Raw genomic sequence first — 6,000 nt, forward strand, 5'->3', positions numbered from 1 at the left:
GGCGCCTGGGTGGCTCAGTCGGTTAGGCATCCAACTTCAGCTCAGATCATGACCTCATGGTTCATGAGCTCAAGCCTCGCGTCTGGCTCTGTGCTGACAGCTCAGAGCCTGGAGCCTGCTTTGGATTCTGTCTGTCTCTCTTTCAAAAATAAATAAACATTAAACAAAATGTTTTTAAAGATAATGGAGAGGGGCGCCTGGGTGGCTCAGTCGGTTGAGCGTCCGACTTCGGCTCAGGTCACGATCTCGCGGTTCATGAGTTCGAGCCCCGCGTCGGGCTCTGGGCTGATGGCTCAGAGCCTGGAGCCTGCTTCAGATTCTGTGTCTCCCTCTCTCTCTGCCCCTCCCCCGTTCATGCTCTGTCTCTCTCTGTCCCAAAAATAAATAAACGTTAAACAAAAAAAAAATTTAAAAAAAAAAAAAAAAGATAATGGAGAAAGAGATAAGCAAAACTCAACCACTAGTAATTTCCACCCCGGGAGAAAATATCTCCTTCGATACAGTTCTATTTTATACTTAGGAAGAATTGTGACCTCAGTGATTCAGAAAAAGCCAAACAGTAGAACCCATGTAACCCATTCTGCTGGAGTATACTTGGTTTTACTCCACTGTGAGAGTAAGGGAATGTTCCCAATAGTTTTGTATTGCCCTGCAATGAGCCACAGGTATAGTATGGATTTGAAAGCAAACTTTTTTCTGCTGGTTTCTGCCTATCACCTATGCTAACCCTATGGGAAATCGAAGTCTGGCACTCTATATGATATTTTGAGGGGCTCTGGGAAAACAGTCTGAATGGGTTTCTTCAATTCCACTATCATTGGTTTCCTCACCTTCAAAATGGAGATGAGAGCAGCACCTCTTCTGAGGATTATGTGAGCATAAATACAAAAAGCGAACGACATATTCTTTTTTTTTTTTTTCAACGTTTTTTATTTATTTTTTGGACAGAGAGAGACAGAGCATGAACGGGCGAGGGGCAGAGAGAGAGAGGGAGACACAGAACCGGAAACAGGCTCCAGGCTCCGAGCCATCAGCCCAGAGCCTGACGCGGGGCTCGAACCCACGGACCGCGAGATCGTGACCTGGCTGAAGTCGGACGCTCAACCGACTGCGCCACCCAGGCGCCCCGCGAATGGCATATTCTGAGGCAGGCACTTCCCTCTGTAGGGCTAAAAGACATTTAAATACTGTTCAACTGCATCTAACTCTGAAAACATGAACACCCCGAGTAGTTCCGAGCCATGTACCCTACTTGATTAGCACACCGGCTCTCTTCCGGCGGATTGGTATGTGAAAGTGAATTTCCCAAGGCTGAAAAGAGACCAAGGTCCCAGCTTGAGGAGGAGAAAGAATGCCAAGAGGGGAAAAGGAAGTTTCTGGAAACAGCACCTGATGAGGCTCTATGGATAAACCTTCTACTCCATGGTTTTACCAAGCCCTCGTTCTGAAAAACTAGCTAAAGACAACACTATAATTTGACAGCTGGTGCACAAGAGGCTTGTTGAATAACTACCACTTTCGAGTGCCGTGCTGGGCATTTTCACAAGTATTATCTCAATTAATCCCCATAACAACCCCGCGAGGCAGGTCTCATCACTCCTTGTTTTTATACATGAGGTAACTGGGGTTCAAAGAAATTAAGCGAGCCAAGCAAGGTCACAGTACCAGAAAGAAAAACCGCCCCAAATGGCTACAGGCTCCTCCGGTGCCAGCCGCTTCTACACCAGGTGGTTCTGCAGTCACAGACAGAGCCAGTGTGGGGCCCAGGTTTCTTCCAAAACGTCTATCCCCCAGGCACAATACCAAAGATCTTCCACCAATTTCTGACGGCCTGTTTACGTGGTTTCCTCCAAGTGCCTGAAATAGCTGCAACGTTTGTGTGTTAACGTCCAGGGTGGTATTCTTCCTCTTTTCTTCGTAGCAACCTAGCACGGCCACAGGTAGGCTTGTATCTGCCATTGTGGCTCAAGAGCATTCACTAAAAGCTGAAATAAAAGGCAGAAAGGAAAGGCACAGCAGAGGGATCCGCAGACTCAGGTGAGCATCTTCAGCTGTGGATGGGACAGTCGCGTGCGAGCACGAGGTGAAAGCAGTCATTGTACGCTTCGGGCCAGCTCACTGGCTGCCAGGGAAATTAGAGCACTCAACGCTTTTTCTTTGGCTTACTTCCCAACGCCTGTGGCCTTAGAGAGTTTTAACTAGCCTCAGACCAGACATCTTCAGGGTCAGTAGCATGTGGCCAGGCAACTCTTTTTTCCAGGGGAGAGGAAAGCCTATATAGAGCGCTGGCTTTCAAACCTTGGTATGCTTCAAAATCACCTGGAGGGCTTGTTAAAACACATTTTCCTGAGCTCCTCCTCTAGAGTTTCCAATTTAGTAGATCAGAAGTGGAAGCTTGAAAATTTCCATTTCTACCAAGTTCCTGGTGATGCTGCTGGTACAGAACTCCACTGTGGGAACTATTCACCTAGATCAGTGTTCTTGACATTGGCCACATATTACAATCCCCCTGGAGAGCTTTAAAAGACACTGGCACCCATACCCAAGCCAATAATCTAAACTTCTGGGGATGTGACCTAGGCTAACCTATGGGAAATCGAACAAATGGACACCAGGATTTTAAAACTAGTGATTCCAATGTGGAAACCACTGGCCCTGGATCTTTGAGAAGCAAGCCCTGTCCTCCATAACTCCTAAGAGCCCTGTGCTAGATAACTCCTGACACCTACTTTGCCTGACAGAGGAGAAAGTGTTTATGACTTTTAGTGGAAAAACCTTTAGCTGTTCTAGACCTGAAAACAAAATAAACTACTATCTCAAAGATAATAGCTTCCAGAACCTTAAAAAACATGAAAAATCAGCAGAGAACAAATTGTGATAAACAAATGGAATTGCCTTGGGGGAGCAAATGACTTACATTGCTGGACAGAACATGTTAAGAGTGGGATGGTGTGTTTATCCAAGTCCCTGCGGTCACGTAACTTTATCGTTTCACTTAAGTATCGTTATTCATCATCACCTTTGATCCCTGTGGCTTAGCTAACTTAAAAGCCTGATATTTCAGGGGCGCGTGGGTGGCTCAGTCAGTAAAGCATCTGACTTTTGATTTTGGCTCAGGTCATATCTAACACCTCGTGAGATCAAGCCCACTGTAGGGCTCTGCGCTGACAGCACAAACTCTGCTCGGGATTCTCTCTGCCCCTCCCCCACTCGCAACACTCTGGCCCTCTCTCAAAATACATAAATAAACTTTTTTAAAAAAAGCTTGATGTTTCCCACTTTCAATCCAATGTAAACTTAATTTTGAACCAGGCTCTACGAAGACATTTGTGCCAAATTTCAGAAAGATCTTAGAGAATGGGGGAAGTAGGTCCAAAAAGTAACGGTCCCCGTGGGTTCTCTGTCAAACCTCTAGTAACACTCTGAAACAAACTATTTCAAAATCAGTGAGCAGTGATCGCTGAGAGCGAGTATACGTTCCCCAAATCAGTCGTTCGCCAAACCACTTGCATTTCCCTTTTTGACAGGTTTACAGGTCAGGAAGACCGGGGGCACATCATAGACAAAAATACATCTTGATTTCAGCAAGGAATTTGCCATCCTGTGGATAAGAATGACATAAATGACAGTACACCTGAAGAGAGTCGTAGCTGGTAATTGTAGCTACCCAAGAAATGTCGACCGCTTGATGAATCACTGCCTCCCTGAAGGGCAGTCACAATGGCAGACTCCCAAGTGCTATCTATGGTTCATCCAGTCTAAAATCTCAGTTAATGATGGATGAGGACACAGAAGACATGCTTATCAAAACCGGAGGTGTGACAAAGCTGGGAGAGAAGCCTAATTCATTAAATGTCAAAAGAACCAAGACAGGCAAACAGTCTCCACAAACTAAAACACAGGCTGACATGACTAAGAACAAACTTAATAAGGATAAGCGTAAAAGTATCCATTTTTAAAAATCAAATGCCAAAGTAGGGGAGTAAGGGAGATTGCGATTAAAAATGGTTTCGTGAGGGGCGCCTGGGTGGCGCAGTCGGTGAAGCGTCCGACTTCAGCCAGGTCACGATCTCGCAGTCCGTGAGTTCGAGCCCCGCGTCGGGCTCTGGGCTGATGGCTCAGAGCCTGGAGCCTGTTTCCGATTCTGTGTCTCCCTCTCTCTCTCTGCCCCTCCCCTGTTCATGCTCTGTCTCTCTCTGTCCCAAAAATAAATAAACGTTGAAAAAAAAAATTAAAAAAAAAATAAAATAAAAATGGTTTCGTGAGAAAAAATCCCAAGGAGTTTTAAGCGACTATAGTCTCAATACAATCTAGTGGGTCTCAGATACCTGTGAAAATCTTCTCATAGACAAATGTGCATAGTCATAAAATTTTGTTTACAATTTCAGCTGGAGCCCATGAATGACCACCAGAGTTCACAGATCCCAAGCTAAGAACACTTAAATGGTATATTTAAGCCACCATAAAAACGACATCAAGTTTTGTTAAAGCACAAAAGTGTAATATCAAAACAATGGAGATAACAGTCCAAAGGGCTTGATACATCTTAATTACAGTCTTCAGTTTACAGTATTCAGCTAAATGTAGAGACTGAAAAAATCGGAATAAAATTAATGGTGAAGCATCTAGAAATTATGTTAAATAAAGACCATTTGATGGAATCTGAGACATTCACTCTTAAAAAACACAGGAGAAACACAATAGCAGGGTTCTAAAATCTGAAGGCTACCATTTGTAAGAGCATGCAGACTTACAATACTCTACAGCACCATTATCCAGTAGAAATGCAATGCTAGTCACGTGTGTCACTTAAAACTTTCTAATCAGCATATTTAAGGGCGAAAAGAAACAGGCGAAATTAAATTTAATAATATATTGTATTTAACCCCACGGACGAAAAATAGTATCATTTCAACGTGCAATCAGTGTAAAACTTTTTCGTATTGAGTTTTTGAAATCTGATATAAGTTTTACTTTTAAAATACATTTCAATTAGGACTAGAGGCATTTTAAGTGCTCTCCAGCCACATGTGGCTAGTGTCTACCATAGTGGGCACCACCGCTCTTTAGCTTCCCAGGATGAAGAAAGCCAATTAAGAGATATCAGAGACAGACAAATTTCTAACAGAGCTTCCCCAAAATGGAACAGGTCCCCTTACAGAGTAATAAGGTCTCTGTCATGGGATATGTTCTAATTTAGACCCGGTGACTGCACGTCAAGGATTATTTAAGCATTTCTGTATAGGCTTGGCACTGGGGTAGAGAATACGAAAGTCCAGTCTCATGCTGACGCTATAATGCTTTGTCAGGTTTGGGAATCAAAGTTGTTTCAACCACCAACTTCATGATATTCTGGGACAAGTGGCCAGCCAGTCTCTCCTTGGAAGATCTTGCCAATCTGGTTATGCAAATACACGGCAGGTGCCCCTGACCTTCTGTGGTAGAACCCAGCCTAAGTTGCCCGTGAAGACAATCCATATGCTTTGGCTCAAGCTCTGACAGGAGGCTGAAGAGGGACTATTATCGCATCACTGAGCTAAGCTCAGTCTGGAAATAACCCACCTAAAACATGTGTCCGACATACACATTTAATTCTTGCACTCAGCCAGCCAGCTCACCCTTAGTTCCAGTTTTGCATTAAGCTCATTAATAGAAAATTAAGTGCTTAGCTACGGTAAGACCATAAAGGTACTTCTCTAAAGGGAAGTGCTATTCAAAATGGAAAACCATCCACAAAGAAGACCGCTGGCTTGTGGTTAACCACCCACGGTCCCAGCCCTCATGGTCTGCAACAGCTGATGACTGCATCAGTATATGGTCAGTCGGAACCGTATTGGATAAGCGACCAGTGTTTGAGGAACCAGCCCCAAGGTTTTTGTAATCCACTGACAACTGCTGTCTGGTGGAGCTGGAAAAGGGTTGGTAGGAAAGATGTGCTCTGGAGGCAGAGTCCCTGAGTTCAAGTCTCACCTGTGCTCTCAGCAGCTATGGGACTTGGAC

This window comes from Herpailurus yagouaroundi, unplaced genomic scaffold, assembly GCF_014898765.1.
Source record: "Herpailurus yagouaroundi ecotype Mexico unplaced genomic scaffold, PumYag 100, whole genome shotgun sequence".
Classification (NCBI taxonomy): domain Eukaryota; kingdom Metazoa; phylum Chordata; class Mammalia; order Carnivora; family Felidae; genus Herpailurus; species Herpailurus yagouaroundi.